The following is a 15,234-nucleotide window of genomic DNA, read 5'->3' as shown; positions in this document are numbered from 1 at the left end:
AGCGCATACACACACTACGCATGCATGCTCAGTCATGTCTGACTCTTTGTGACACTATGGACTGTAGCCCACCAGGCTCATCGTCCATGGGATTTCCCAGGCAAGAATACTGGAGTGAGTTTCCATTTCCTACTCCAGGGGATCTTCTTGAGCCAGGGATGGAACCCAGGTCTCCAGCATTGCAGGCAGATTCTTTACCACTGATCTACCTGGGAAGCCCCTATACATACAAGATACATATGAAATGGTAGAACAATAAAAGGACAACTGCAATAAGTATTCCCATTTGTAAAGGATAAGAATGGTTTATAAAAGAGTTAATCCATAGCAATTCTGAGATCCTGCTGTAGAAGGCTGGATCGAGATTGTCATTTTTAGTCTCAATCACATTCTCTTTTAGACCATGTAGGTGACTCCTTTGACAATACTGATCTCTTAATAATTTATTTAAAATTATTTGAATTCAGGAAGTGCTATGTTCACAACTGTTTAGAGACTTGTCTCTGTCTTTCTGTATAGTCAAAACTATGGTTTTTCTGGTAGTCATGTACAGATGTGAGAGTTGGACAGTAAAGAAGGCTGAGGGCCAAAGAATTGATGCTTTTGAACTTTGGTGCTGAAGAAGACTCTTGAGAGTCCCTTGGACAGCAAGGAGATCAAACTAGTCAATCCTAAATTAAATAAATCCTGAATATTCACTGGAAGGACTGATGCTGAAGTTGAAGCGCCTATACTTTGGCCACCTGATGTGAAGACCCAACTCACTGGAAAAGACCCTGATGCTGAGAAAGACTGAAGAAAGGAGAAGGGGGGCAACAGAAGATAAAATGGTTGGATGGCATCCCTGACTCAATGGACATGAGTTTGAGCAAGCTCTGGGAGATAGTAAAGGATGGGGAAGCCTAGCATGCTACAGTTCATGGGGTTGCAAAGAGTCAGATACAACTTAGCCCCTGAACAACAACTATGAGCCTAATTAGACTTTCCTTGGGAAGAACCAAACTCTAAGTCTCCTCTTCTTGAGATATGCTCCCAACTGTGAAAGTATTTGCTGGTACCACCTTATTCCATTCAGAGATCCTAACAGTGGTGTGACAGCCATTTTCTTCTTGACTTGGTCTTGCTGCGATGCCGAGTTTTAAGCAGCCTCTGTTTCTCAAAGGATTTCTCTATTGCTTCTCTGCTAGTTGAATGTGTGACTCAGTTACACCTCCACTCAGTTGCAGGGATCTGAGTTTTTTTGTTGTCTCTGAATGTCTTTTCATTTCTGCTTGCAAACCAGACAAATTTTTTCTTCTGAGTTCCTTTAATTCTGGTAGTACCTTGGCAAATGCAGCCAGTAATAACAGACTCATTATAATAAGTCATTTTCTACCTCTTTGCATAAAGTATAAGCTTATTAGTTATATAATATGCTCTTTAAGCTAGTCTAGAATATAGTTCTACAAATTTTTTTGGTGACATGGATTGCTAACAGTCCAAGTTCCCAATAACAATTTCATGCTGCTATAGTGGATGTTAATGCCACATAATTTGGAATATATTGATGCTGGTATGGCAGTACCCTATTCCTGGATCCAATATTTGTACCTACAAAACACTTAAGGAAAAAATATCAATTGAACTTATTCAAGAGAATAGAAAATTGGGAATTATTTCCAAGTTCTTCTATGAAGTCAACATAATCTTACCACCAAAGCCCAACAAAGACCTTACAAGAGAGGAATATTATAGGTTTATTATCGTAAACATAATCCTAAAATAAAAATCCTCATCAAAATATTAGAACACCAAACACACCAATATATGAAAAAGTTAACATATCACCACCAATTTGGACTGATTCTTGGAGCATAAATTTAGTTTGATATACAAAATCAATGTATTTATCATCGATAAAACAAAGGAGAAAATCATAAAAATCTCAGTAAATACAGAAAGTGCATTTTTTTTCCAGCTGTTCCATGTGGCATGCAGGATCTTAGTTCCTCAACCAGGAATCGAAACTGTACCCCTGCAGTGGAAGCACAGAGCCCGAACCAGTGAACCACCAGGGAACTCCTCCAAAAGTGCATTTGATAAGCTCCAACTCCCATTCTTAACAACAATAAAAGTCTTACCAATCTGGATGAACCTGGATGAAACTTTGGGTGTACTGGGATGGGGTAATTGTATTCTGCTTGTGAAAGGCATGTGAATCACGACCAGAGGGTGGGTCGTATATTGTCTGTAGCTATGGCCAAGAATAACTGCTCCCATCCCAGTTCTTCCATCAAGAAGTAGAGTCTTATTGACCTTCTTCCCCTTATATATGAATAAGCACTGCCTTATTTTAACCACTAGAATGTTGTGGAAGTGATGGTTAATGACTTCTGGTCCTAGGCCTTAAGACTTGCTTTCTCTTTTTGCACTCTTGAGATGTAGCTTCCATGTAAATAAGCTTAGGCTAGATTACTGAGTAAGGAAAGACCACATGAAAAGATAGAGGTTGAACCCAGCCCCCAGCTTTTCAGCCACCCAACTCAGAGTACCTGGTGTGTAAATGAAGCCAACTCAGGCATTCCAGTTCCAATTGAGCTCCTAGGTAAATGCAACCATATGAATGACTCCAGCCTATAAAAGAAGTGGAGGACTTACCTGGTGGTACAGTAGATAAGAATCTGCCTGCCAATGCAGAGGATATGGGTTCGATCCTTGGTCTGGGAACATTCTACATGCTGCAGAGCAACTAAGCCTGTGTGCCACAACTACTGAGCCCTCACTATAGAGCTCCAACTAGTGAAGCCTGCAAGCTCTAGGGTCCAGAAGCCACAACTACTGAGCCTGTGCTGCAACTACTGAAGCCTGTGCACCTAGAGTCTGTGCTCTGCAACAAGAGAAACCACCACAATGAGAAGCCCACACGCCACAATGAAGAGTAGCCTCACTTGCCGCAAATAGAGAAAGCCCAAGAGTAGCAATGAAGACCTAGTACAACCAAAAATAAATAATTAATCATGAAAAAGAGGAAGTGTACCTGCCCAGATGAATTGTGAACCCAGAGAATTGTGAAAGACAACAATTCCTGTTTCAAATTTGGGGATGCTTTGTTATCCAGCACAGACTGACAAAGCTGAGTGTTGGTGAACATCCAGAACTCTCATATACAGCTGGTGGAAGTGTAAATTAGTATAAGTGCTTTGAAAAACTGTTTGGCATTATTTCCTAAAGTTGAAAATATGGATACAGTTGACTCAACAGAAAAACATGCACATATAAACCAAATATATCCACAAGGGTATTCATAGCTGCACTGGATAGCTCCAAACTGGAAACAACCCAAGCATCCATCAGTAGTTGAATGGATAAATATATTGTCATATATTCATGCAATAAAATGCTATAGATCAATGAACAGACTGCTGCTACACACATCAATATGCACAAATCACACATCATAAGACATTAAGAAAAGGAAGCTGAGAACAAAATGATACATTTTGTAGTCTCATTTATACGAAGTTCTACACTGTAGTGTTCAAAGTCAGGATAGTGGTTATCTTTAGTGAGGACTTCCCTGGTGGCTCAAACAGTAAAGCATCTGTCTACAATGCGGGAGACCTGGGTTCGATTCCTGGGTTGGGAAGATCCCTTAGAGAAGAAAATGGCAATCCACTCTAGTACTATTGCCTAGAAAATCCCATGGACAGAGGAGCCTGGTAGGCTACAGTCCATGGGGTAGCAAAGAGTCGGACACGACTGACCGACTTCACTTTCCTTTCCTTCTCCTTTAGTGAGCAAAGAGATGGGAATGACTAGAAGGGATATGAGAAGGGATTTTGGGGTGATGGTACTGATTGAAGAGTGGGACCCTAGGTGAATCCACTTCATAATTTATTGAGTATTTACCCTTAGGACTTACATATTTTTCTATCTTCTATTTCAATTAAGAAGTTTTAAAAGAATAATATCAAACACTACTAATTTCCTAGGAAAAAAATAAAAGTACAACTGTATAAAGAAAATTAGAAAACTTCACTGAAAAACAACTTTTAAAGAACTAAATAAATGGAGAGACATGTTTGATTCATGTATTAGAGATTCAGAAAAATGAAGAAACTAATTCACTCAAATTGATGATCTACAGATTCAATGGAATCTTAAAAAAAAAAAAATCCCAAAGAGATATTGTGTGTGTGTGTGTGTGTGTGTGTGTGTGTATAACTTGAAAAGCTGAGTCTAAAAATTCAAGGAAGTTTAAAAGACTAAAGTTGGGAATTCCCTGGCAGTCCAGTGGTTAGGACTCCACACTTTCACTGCTGTGGGCCTGGGTTTAATCCCTTTTTGGGGAACTAAGATCCCATAAGCTACGTGGCATGTCCAAAAAATAAAGGGCTAAAATAGTCCAGATACTCTGGAAGAGCAAGAGAAGGAGATGTGTTTCTAGATATCAAGACTTATAATAGGGAGGGATAAATAGGGAGTTTGGGATTAACATACACACAATACTGTGTATAAAATACATACAGTATTTCTTATTGTATCTATGAACCTACTTAATAGCACAAGGAACTATATTCACTGTCTTGTAATAACCTATGGTGGGAAAGAACCTGAAAAAGAATGGTGGTGGTGGTGTCGTCGCTAAGTCGTGTCCAACTCTTGTGATCCCATGGACTGTATCCTGACAGGTTCCTCTGTCCATGGAATTTTCCAGGCAAGAACACTGGAGTGGGTTGCTATTTCCTCCTCCAGGGGCTCTCCCCAACCCAGAGATCAAACCTGGGTCTCCTGCATTGGAGGCAGATTATTTATCGACTGAGCCACAAGGGAAGCCCTTGTGGGGCTTTTTAAAAAATTAATTATAGTTGATGTACAAAGCTATGTTAGTTTCAGGTGTACAGCAAAGTTTTATATATATATATATATATATATATACACACACATACACATACTGTATCACAACTATGGGCTTCCCTGGTAGCTCAGATGGTAAAGAATCTGCCTGCAATGCAGGAGACTGCCTGCAACACAAGAGATGCAGGTTTGATCCCTGAGTCAGGAATATCCCTAGAGAAGGAAATGGCTAATGGCTATCCACTCCAGTAATCTTGCAGGGAAATCCCATGGACAGAGGAGCCTGGGAGCTACAGTCTATGGGGCTGCAAGAGTTGGACACAACTGAGTGACTAAATCACAATCACCACTACATCACAACTATATCTTATTTTTTTAAAAAAAGGATATATTGAATAGCATGGGGAATTACAGCCATTACCTTGTAATAACTTTAATTGAGTATAATCTGTAAAACTGTTGAATCACTATGCTATACACCTGAAATGAAAACATTGCAAATCAATTATACTTCAATAAAAAATTAATATAAAAAGACTTTATCATTTTGATATTTGGCAAAACTAATACAATTTTGTAAAGTTTAAAAATAAAATAAAATTAAAAAAAATAATAAAACATGTTAAGTACAAAAAAAAAAAGCTGCAGTAATATCATAACATGGTATTAGCATGGGGACAGACAACTAATCACAGGAGCAGAAGAGAAAATCCAAAATAGCCTCATGTAAATCAGACACTTCTTAGATGACAAATCAAAGAGGAAGAGAGAGATTTTTTTCATTTATAGGAAAATAGAATATCTATTTTAAAAAGAGAAAAGCAAGTGGACCCCTTTCTCATACCATACCACACGCACATCAGAATCTGGAGGCTTTTTATATATAAAATCAATTACATATGGTTTGTGAGTGCCCAGAAGACAAAATTAAGAACAATGGATGAGGTCAGAGGGATGGATTTTGGCTCAGTCTAAGTAGGAAAACAATCACTTCAGCAGCATTAGCTGTCCCGGGAGATTATGTCCATTACAGAAGGCATTAAAACACAAATTGGATGACTGCTTCTCAGTGAAATTATAGCTGAGGTTCAAGCATCAGAAATGTTTAAGTTTCTAAGCAACCTCTGTTGCTATAAATACCAAGAAGAGAGGGAACAATGTGAATTTCTTTAGCCTGGAGTAGCTGAGGAAAATTTTTTGGCAAGTCAGAAAAATCTGAAAATAAAACAAACACTGGTGGTGCCTCTACACTTATCACACTTCAGTCAGATAGAAGCATATTTTAAAAATGAGTATCTCAGAAAGGCATGCACCATACTAGGAAGGGCAGCATGACATGGTGAGCACCAAATTTGGACTCCTGCTCTGATCTCCCCCAAATTGAAGCTTTTAGAGGCTCCTCTGGTGGTCAAGTGGTTAAGACTCCTTGCTTCCCATTGAACGGGGCATGGGTTTGATTCCTGGTCTGGTAACTAAGATCCCAAGTGCCATGTGAACACAGCCAAAAGGAAAAAAAAATTGAAGCTTCACAGGTAATTTCATTTCTGGGCCTCAGTCTCATGTGTGAAGCAAGGCAGTGATGTGTCTTGGCAAACAACACTACAACAATGTTCAGGAAAAAACCTCATGGCAATGTGGAAAATTAATACCTCCCTCTGAATCAACATTAAATGAAAACAAATCCTTAGTTTCATAAGATGCCCAGCTGTTGTTACGTGAAATGTCTCTAAGAGTCAACATAAGAGATTTTTATTTAGCAAGTCCTCAGAATTATTATCCTCTGTGGTAAGGGATTTGCTGAATTACAAAATGAGCGTAACATTGCAGAAAGAATAGTTACTATCTCTGCTGGTGGGCTTCAATATGTGGCTATAGTACATCATATGTATATATAAATACAGACTCAGATGCAAATTCCCACAGGATTATATTCATTCTCTTAGATTAATATTTTACTTCATTGACTAGTTATTTGAGGGAGAGACAGCATGCTGGCAATCACTACTTCTTTAAATGGAATGATTTCTTTTCACAGTCTAGCATTTAAAATCTCCCCAAGTAGTAGCTCCATAAGATATTAATAGGTATTTCCCAGAAAAAGAGGATATGTGGTTAATATGCCTGGAAATGATTGATGGAACAAAATTAAAATTGTTTTATTATTATTATTATTATTTTTGCAGGACGTTTTAGAAATTTAGTACGTTGATGTCCATTGTCTCCAGGAAAAGGATATAATATGTAGCATTTCCCTTGTTCGTTGTTATAGGAGCCTATCATGAAGAGTATTAGTTATCTGATGTGGGTAACATGGTGGGTATCTAGTGCTATGTAACAAATGGTCCCAATACTTAGTTGCATTAAAAAAACATTTATGGGACTTCCCTGGTAGGTCAGTGGCTAAGACTCTGAACTCCCAAGGCAGACAGCCCAGGTTTGATCCCTGGTCAGGGAATTAGATCCCACAGGCCCCAACTAAGAATTCACATGTACCAACTAAGAATGTGCAAGCCACAACCAGAGTGAAGATCTTGGGTGCTGCAACTAAAACCCAGTGCAACCAAAAAATAAATTAAAAAAAAATTTTTTTTTAAGAAAAGCATTTATTCTGTCATAGTTTCCATGAGTCAGGGGTCAAACATGGCTGGCTTAACTAGGTTCTCTGATTCAGGATCTCTCACAACCCAAGTGTCAGCAGGGGCTTTTGTCATCACAAAGCTGAACTGTGGAAGGAGCCACTTCCAAGCCCTGGTAGAGGGCTGTCAGCAAGATTCAGTTCCTCACAGACTGTTGGAACAAGAGTTCCTTGTAGGTTGGAGGCTCCCCTTCCAGCTGGGTTTTCCATAGCTTAGCTCACAAAATGGTAAGCAAGCTAGAGGGTAAGAGAGGGCAGGAAAGATGGAAGCCAGAGTCTGTGACAAAATCCCAGAACTAATCTGAGAAGTAATACACCATCACTTTTGATTAGTCAGAGCAGGGGTCAGTAAACATGGTCAGCAGGCCGTATTTGGCCTACAGCCTATTTTTGTAAATAGTTTTATTGGAAGACAGTTAATCACATTTATTTACATGTCAGCTCTGGCGGCTTTTGTAGTATAACAACAGAATTGAGTATTTGGGAAAGAAACCATGTGGCCTGCACAGCTAAAAATATTTACTACCAGGCCCTTTACAGAAAAAGTTTAGCAACACCTGCATTAGAAACAATTCTAGCTCACACTTGAGGGGAGGAGTTTCACAAGGACAGGAATACCAGGAGGCTGGGGTTGGGGTTGTAGGGAGTCATTTTAGAAGCTGCCTATCACATAGTGCCTGCCAACAGGTAGAAAGTGTGAGTTGCTCAGTCATGTCCGACTTTCACAACCCCATGGACTGTAACCCACCAGGTTCTTCTGTCCATGGAATTCTCCAGGCAAGAATACTGGAGTGGGTTGCTCTTTCTGACTCCAGGGGATCTTCCCAACCCAGGGATCGAACCCAGTCTCTTATGTCTCCTGCATTGGCAAGCGGGCTCTTTACAACTAGCACCACCTGGGAAGCCTGCCAACCGTTAGGGACTTGATAAGTATTTGCTGAGTGAGTAAATGAGTAATTCTACCACATCTACCAATTTTCTAAAAGTTGCTAACCAAGAAAAAGCCCAATTCCTTCACTGATTATTAGCGTCTAACAATTGCATTCCAGTCCATCTTAGTTTGCCTATTCCTAGAATGTCGATGTTCACTCTTGTCATCTCCTGTTTGACCACTTCCAATTACCTTGACTCATGGACCTAACATTCCAGGTTCCTGTGCAATATTGCTCTTGACAGCATCGGACCTTGCTTCTATCACCAGTCACATCCACAACTGGGTGTTGTTTTTGCTTTGATTCAATCCCTTCATTCTTTCTGGAGTTATTTCGCCACTGTCCCCAGTAGCATACTGGGCACCTGGGGAGTTCATCTTTTAGTGTCCTATCTTTTTGCCTTTTCATACTGTTCATGGGGTTCTCAAGGCAAGAATACTGAAGTGGTTTGTCATTCCCTTCTCCAGTGAACCACATTCTGTCGGACCTCTCCACCATGACCCGTCCATCTTGGGTGGCACCACAAGGCATGGCTTAGTTTCATTTAGTTAGACAAGGCTGTGGTCTGTGTGATCAGATTGGCTAGTTGTCTGTGATTGTGTTTCAGTCTGTCTGCCCTCTGATGCGCTCTGTCAGTGCCTACCATCTTACTTGGGTTTCTCTTACCTTGGACGTGGGGTATCACTTCACGCTGCTCCAGCAAAGTGCAGCCACTGCCCCTGACCTTGGGCACAGAGTAGCTCCTCTTGGAGGAATCCCTTAAAAGAAATGGAGTAGCCATCATAGTCAACAAAAGAGTCTGAGATGCAGTACTTGGATGCAATCTCAAAAATGACAGAATGATCTCTGTTTGTTCCAAGGCAAACCAATCAATATCATACTAATCCAAGTCTATGCCCTGACCAGAAACGCTGAAGAAGCTGAACAGTTCTATGAAGACCTACAAGACTTTCTAGAACTAATACCCAAAACAGATGTCCTTTTCATTATAGGGGACTGGAATGCAAAAGTAGGAAGTCAAGAAACACCTGGAGTAACAGGCAAATTTGGCCTTGGAGTACAGAATGAAGCAGGGCTAAGGCTAATAGAGTTTTGCCAAGAGAACGCATTGGTCATAGCAAACACCCTCTTCCAACAACACAAGAGAAGACTCTACACATGGACATCACCAGATGGCCGAAATCAGATTGATTATATTCTTTGCAGCCAAAGATGGAAAAGCTCTATACAGTCAGCAAATACAAGACCGGGAGCTGACTGTGGCTCAGATAATGAACTCCTTATTGCCAAATTCAGACTGAAATTGAAGAAAGTGGAGAAAACCACTAGACCATTCAGGTATGACCTAAATCAAATCCCTTATGACTATACAGTGGAAGTGAGAAATAGATTTAAGGGACTAGATCTGATAGACAGAGTGCCTAATGAACTATGGACGGAGGTTCGTGACATTGTACAGGAGACAGGAATCAAGACCATCCTCAAGAAAAAGAAATGCAAAAAAGCAAAATGGTTGTCTGAGGAGGCTTTACAAATAGCTGTGAAAAGAAGGGAAGTGAAAAGCAAAGGAGAAAAGGAAAGATATACCCATTTGAATGCAGAGTTCCAAAGAATAGCAAGGAGAGATAAGAAAGCCTTCCTCAGTGATCAATGGAAAGAAATAGAGGAAAACAATAGAATGGGAAAGACTAGAGATCTCTTCAAGAATATCAGAGATACCAAGGAAACATTTCATGCAAAGATGGGCTCAATTAAGGACAGAAATGGTAGGGACTTAACAGAAGCAGAAGATATTAAGAAGAGGTGGCAAGAATACACAGAACTGTACAGAAAAGATCTTCACAACCCAGATAATCACGATGGTGTGATCACTCAACTAGAGCCAGACATCCTGGAATGTAAAGTCAAGTGGGCCTTAGGAAGCATCACTGCGAACAAAGCTAGGGGAGGTGATGGAATTCCAGTTGAGCTATTTCAAATCCTGAAAGACAATGCTGTGAAAGTGCTGTACTTCAATATGCTAGCAAATTTGGAAAACTCAGCAGTGGCCACAGGACTGGAAAAGGTCAGTTTTCATTCCAATACCAAAGAAAGGCAATGCCAAAGAATGCTCAAACTACCACACAATTGCACTCATCTCACATGCTAGCAAAGTAATGCTCAAAATTCTCCAAGCCAGGCTTCAGCAATACATGAACCGTGAACTTCCAGATGTTCAAGCTGGTTTTAGAAAAGGCAGAGGAACTAGAGATCAAATTGCCAACATCCTCTGGATCATGGAAAAAGCAAGAGAGTTCCAGAAAAACATCTATTTCTTCTTTATTGACTATGCCAAAGCCTTTGACTGTGTGGATCACAATAAACTGTGGAAGATTCTGAAAGAGATAGGAATACCAGACCACCTGACCTGCCTCTGAGAAATCTGTATGCAGGTCAGGAAGCAACAGTTAGAACTGGACATGGAACAACAGAGTGGTTCCAGATAGGAAAAGGAGTATGTCAAGGCTGTATATTGTCACCCTGCTTATTTAACTTATATGCCGAGTACATCATGAGAAATGCTGGGCTGGAGGAAGCACAAACTGGAATCAAGATTGCCAGGAGAAATATCAATAACCTCAGATATGCAGACACCACCACCCTTATGGCAGAAAGTGAAAAAGAACTAAAGAGCCTCTTGATAAAAGTGAAAAAGGAGAGCAAAAAAGTTGGCTTAAAGCTCAACATTCAGAAAACGAAGATCATGGCATCCAGTCCCATCACTTCATGGGAAATAGACGGGGAAACAGCGGAAACAGTGTCGGACTTTATTTTTCTGGGCTCCAAAATCACTGCAGATGGTGACTGCAGCCATGAAATTAAAAGATGCTTACTTCTTGGAATGGAAGTTATGACCAACCTAGACAGCATATTGAAAAGCAGAGACATTGTCAACAAAGGTCCGTCTAGTCAAGGCTATGGTTTTTCCAGTAGTCATGTATGGGTGTGAGAGTTGGACCATAAAGAAAGCTGAGCACCGAAGAATTGATGCTTTTGAACTGTGGTGCTGGAGAAGACTCTTGAGAGTCCCTTGGACTGCAAGGAGATCCAACCAGTCCATCCTAAAGGAAATCAGTTCTGAATATTCATTGGAAGGACTGACTCTGAAGCTGAAACTCCAATACTTTGGCCACCTGATGCGAAGAGCTGACTCATTTGAAAAGACCCTGATGCTGGGAAAGATTGAGGGCTGGAGAAGGGGACGACAGAGGATGAGATGCCTGGATGGCATCACCGACTCGATGGACATGGGTCCGGGAGTTGGTGATGGACAGGGAGGCCTGGCGTGCTGTGATTCATGGGGTCGCAAAGAGTCTAACAGGACTGAGTGACTGAACTGAGTCTGTAGCTCTTCTTGTGTGTAACTGGATCCAACAAACATAATAAGTAACAAAATCAAAGTGGGGAGGGAAACATATCATAAATACTGTATTTACTATCCTTTTTTTGAACAGCTACTCTGACTAGCACGGTGCTAGTCACTCTTTCCTATACATAAGCTCATATATTTCTCATATTCACCTTGAGAGTTTGATTACAGACAAGAAGAACAGGGTAAAGAAAATCATCTATGGACACACAGGCAATAATTGGCTATCAAATTTAAAGATTATACTGGATTTTTCCTAATATGTGAGTGTAACTTTAATTTGATATATGACCACTATGGGTTAATTTGGAAACATACTTTCTATTCCGTGACCAACTATTCTTTATAACTGACATATCAATTAGAAACTTAGCAATTGAAACTGGTACCTCCATGCTTAGTGAAAGAAAAGGGGGTGATTCGTATGATAATCAAAGTCAGACTAAAGGGTGAGAGGGCTGGACAATCGCCAGTCCATACAGAGAGCTATAAATCATCACCGGGATAAATCAGAACCATGTTGTCCTTAACTGTTTCCACAGGTGACTGGTTACACAGTTGGAGGAATGTAAATTACTCTGGTTCTGCTCCACAGGACAAGACACTGACTTGCAGTGGAAACTGGAAACAAAACATTGTTCCCTGGCACAGAGGTACCTACATTTGAGTACTTTGTGAATTCACACTGCAAGTTGTACAATGACTCATTTATTATCTAAATTTTGATTCTTTAAATATGCCTCCTCTTGGGTTGTATGGTTCTAAAGACTGCAAAAAGAACAGGTGTAGAGAAAGAGTGTGATTCATGAAAAAATAGAAATGAAAGATAATTCTAGTTAAATGTCCAATATGCAGGGCATGTAAAAACAAGACACTTGAATGTCAACTTGTATATAATTTTTATTAAATGCACAAATAAATGATGAAAATAACAGCATGTTTTGAGGAAATCTGCCCTATTAATAGCATAGAAGGGGATAGGAAATACCACACTTGTGAGCCAAAACTGCTGCTGCTCAGTGGCTTCAGTGGTGTCCTACGCTTTTCAACCCTATAGACTAGCCTGCCAGGCTCCTCTGTCCATGGGATCCTCCAGCAAGAATACTGGAGTGGGTTGCCATGGACTCCCCTCCAGGGGATCTTCCCAACTCAGGGATTAAACCCATGTCTCTTGAGTTGCAGGCAGATTCTTTACCCCTGAGCCACCGGGGAAACCCATGAGCCAAAACCGGACATACTCAAATGATGAAGTTGCTCACTGATAGAGAAGTTTACAGTTATAAACATTAAAATTATAACAAGAAGCCACTGTACTACTTAAATTCATTTGAGAAAAACAACCAATTATTGTTGTTCTAAAACTTTCACGTCTCAAGCCTTACTTTCTTTCATGGAAATAATGGTTTTTGGAGCACGATTTTTGAGGTTTTTATGGTGCACAAAGGTCAAGATGGGCTTGAAAACAATTACAAGGGTTGAGCTGCACTTGAATACAAGCGATGTCTGGATATTCTGTTCTGATATATGGCAAGATTTATTAATAAGTAGAGCATAAATACTTTTAAAAGGATAAATATAAGTACCATGATTTGATCCTACTGACCTATTTACGAATATAATCTTGTTCATCAAATCTTAGCATATTAACTTTTCAGAGCTATGCAGTTCTAACCATGAACTGTACTCGCAGGTTCTTTGTATTTCTCCTTTGCTACCCCACGCCCACCCCTTCCACTTTCCACATTTCTGACTCCGCGGGAGGAAGAGGGCGAGAACTAGCCAACGAAGGGTGGGAGTCGTTGTGAGTTCAGAATCCTACGAAAATCAGTGTTTTCCGAAGTGCTAAAGAGCGTGACTTCATCTCTACCCCAAATGCGTGCTCTGCAGAAGCTAATTTACTGGCAACCGCCCAGTTCAAACCTGACCCTAGGCAGGGATAGTTTCATTCCTCCCAAGCGCCACTTCTGGGAGCTGGTTCCCCAAGGCCACGGAAGGGGAGCCCAGAGAGGGCGCAGCTTAGGGTCTTCCCGAGGCTGCATCGGGACCTAAACCGCCCAGGCGCTGAACCCCGACGACCCCAAGCAAAAGCTATGCGGCCCGGAAGGCAAGGGCTTTACCTCCAGGCGGTGAAAGACCCGGCTCCTGGCGGTTGCCTCCTCTTTGGATCGCGAGGAGGGGCGAGAGCAAGACGCTGGCCGCAGCCCGGGGAAGGGGCGGGGTCGGCAGCGCGCCGTTTCCATCGAGTCCCGACAACACGGCCCCGCCCTGTCCCGCAGGCTGCTCTGCAGCACCAGCATCGGGACCGGGCGGCCAGCTGTCCCAGCTGGGGGACGAGAAGCCGGCGGACAACACCCCCATCATCAGGGCTGCACCGGATTCTGGCCAGGTCGACGATCCTGCTCCTTTGTCACTCTCCAGGGAGTTTGTGACAGGATCCCAGGAGTCGCTATAGTCCTAGAAGCCCCTGAAGACGAAGAGCAGAGGAGCCAACCCCCAACAGGAGACTTGGATATCGAACCCATGTTTGCTTGGTCTCCAAGAAAGTCAGTAACTTTAAGGCTGTGTGATGCAAACGGTGGGATTTCTTAATCTTCAGCAAATCGTCCTATTATTTTAATACCTATTGCCAATTTTCACATTATACAAGAGGTACCAAAGCCCAAACAATATCCTTCTTGATACATTTTTATTGATTCTGGTCAAAATGCCTTTAAGTATTTATTGTGAAGCCATTTTTTTTTTTAGTATGTAGATGAACAGTTACCGCCAAGGAAAGATGTTCACAACATGAAAAGTATGTTAGAAAACTACATGAATTGTGCCACCTAATTTTTGTAAATTTTCGAGTCCCCTGGTGGCTCAGATGGTAGAGAATCTGCCTGCCATCTGGGAGACCTGAGTTGGATCCCTGGGTCGGGAAGATCCCAGGGAGAAGGGAATGGCTACCCATGCCAGTATTCTTCCCTGGAGAATTTCACTGACAGAAGTCTGATGAGCTACAGTCCATGGGATCGCAGAGTCGGATACTACTGGGGGACTACATTTTCTTTCACTTTAATTTTTGTAAATAAATATTTAAGAACTCTGGAAGTATGTGCTGCTGCTGCTGCTAAGTCGCTTCAGTCGTGTCCGACTCTGTGTGACCCCATAGACGGCAGCCCACCAGGCTCCCCCGTCCCTGGGATTCTCCAGGCAAGAACCCACCAGGCTCCCCCGTCCCTGGGATTCTCCAGGCAAGAACACTGGAGTGAGTTGCCATTTCCTTCCCTTATGCAGGAAAGTGAGAAGTTAAAGTGAAGTCGATCAGTCGTGCCTGACTTGCAGGGACCCCATGGACCGCAGCCCACCAGGCTCCTCCGTCCATGGGATTTTCCAGGCAAGAGTACTGGAGTGGGTTGCCATTGCCTTCTCCGGGAAGTATG

The 15,234-nt window shown here is 41.6% G+C and overlaps 1 protein-coding gene across 1 annotated transcript in view; it reads right to left on the bottom strand.

The window, feature by feature from the left end:
- Positions 1–14,547, bottom strand: part of ECT2L (epithelial cell transforming 2 like) — a 79,845-nt gene extending 65,298 nt beyond the window's left edge. The window contains exons 1-2 of the mRNA XM_055535763.1: positions 13,930–14,547; positions 9,070–9,161 (exon numbers count right to left, since the gene is read on the bottom strand). The gene's annotated coding sequence lies outside the window, so the exon portion shown is untranslated. The remainder of the gene's footprint in view (positions 1–9,069; positions 9,162–13,929) is intronic.
- Between the last annotated feature and the right edge of the window lie 687 nt (positions 14,548–15,234).

The sequence above is a fragment of the Bubalus kerabau genome, chromosome 9, assembly GCF_029407905.1.
Source record: "Bubalus kerabau isolate K-KA32 ecotype Philippines breed swamp buffalo chromosome 9, PCC_UOA_SB_1v2, whole genome shotgun sequence".
NCBI lineage: Eukaryota > Metazoa > Chordata > Mammalia > Artiodactyla > Bovidae > Bubalus > Bubalus kerabau.
Note: the sequence above shows the minus strand (reverse complement) of the source record. Positions and strands in the feature narration are given on the sequence as shown.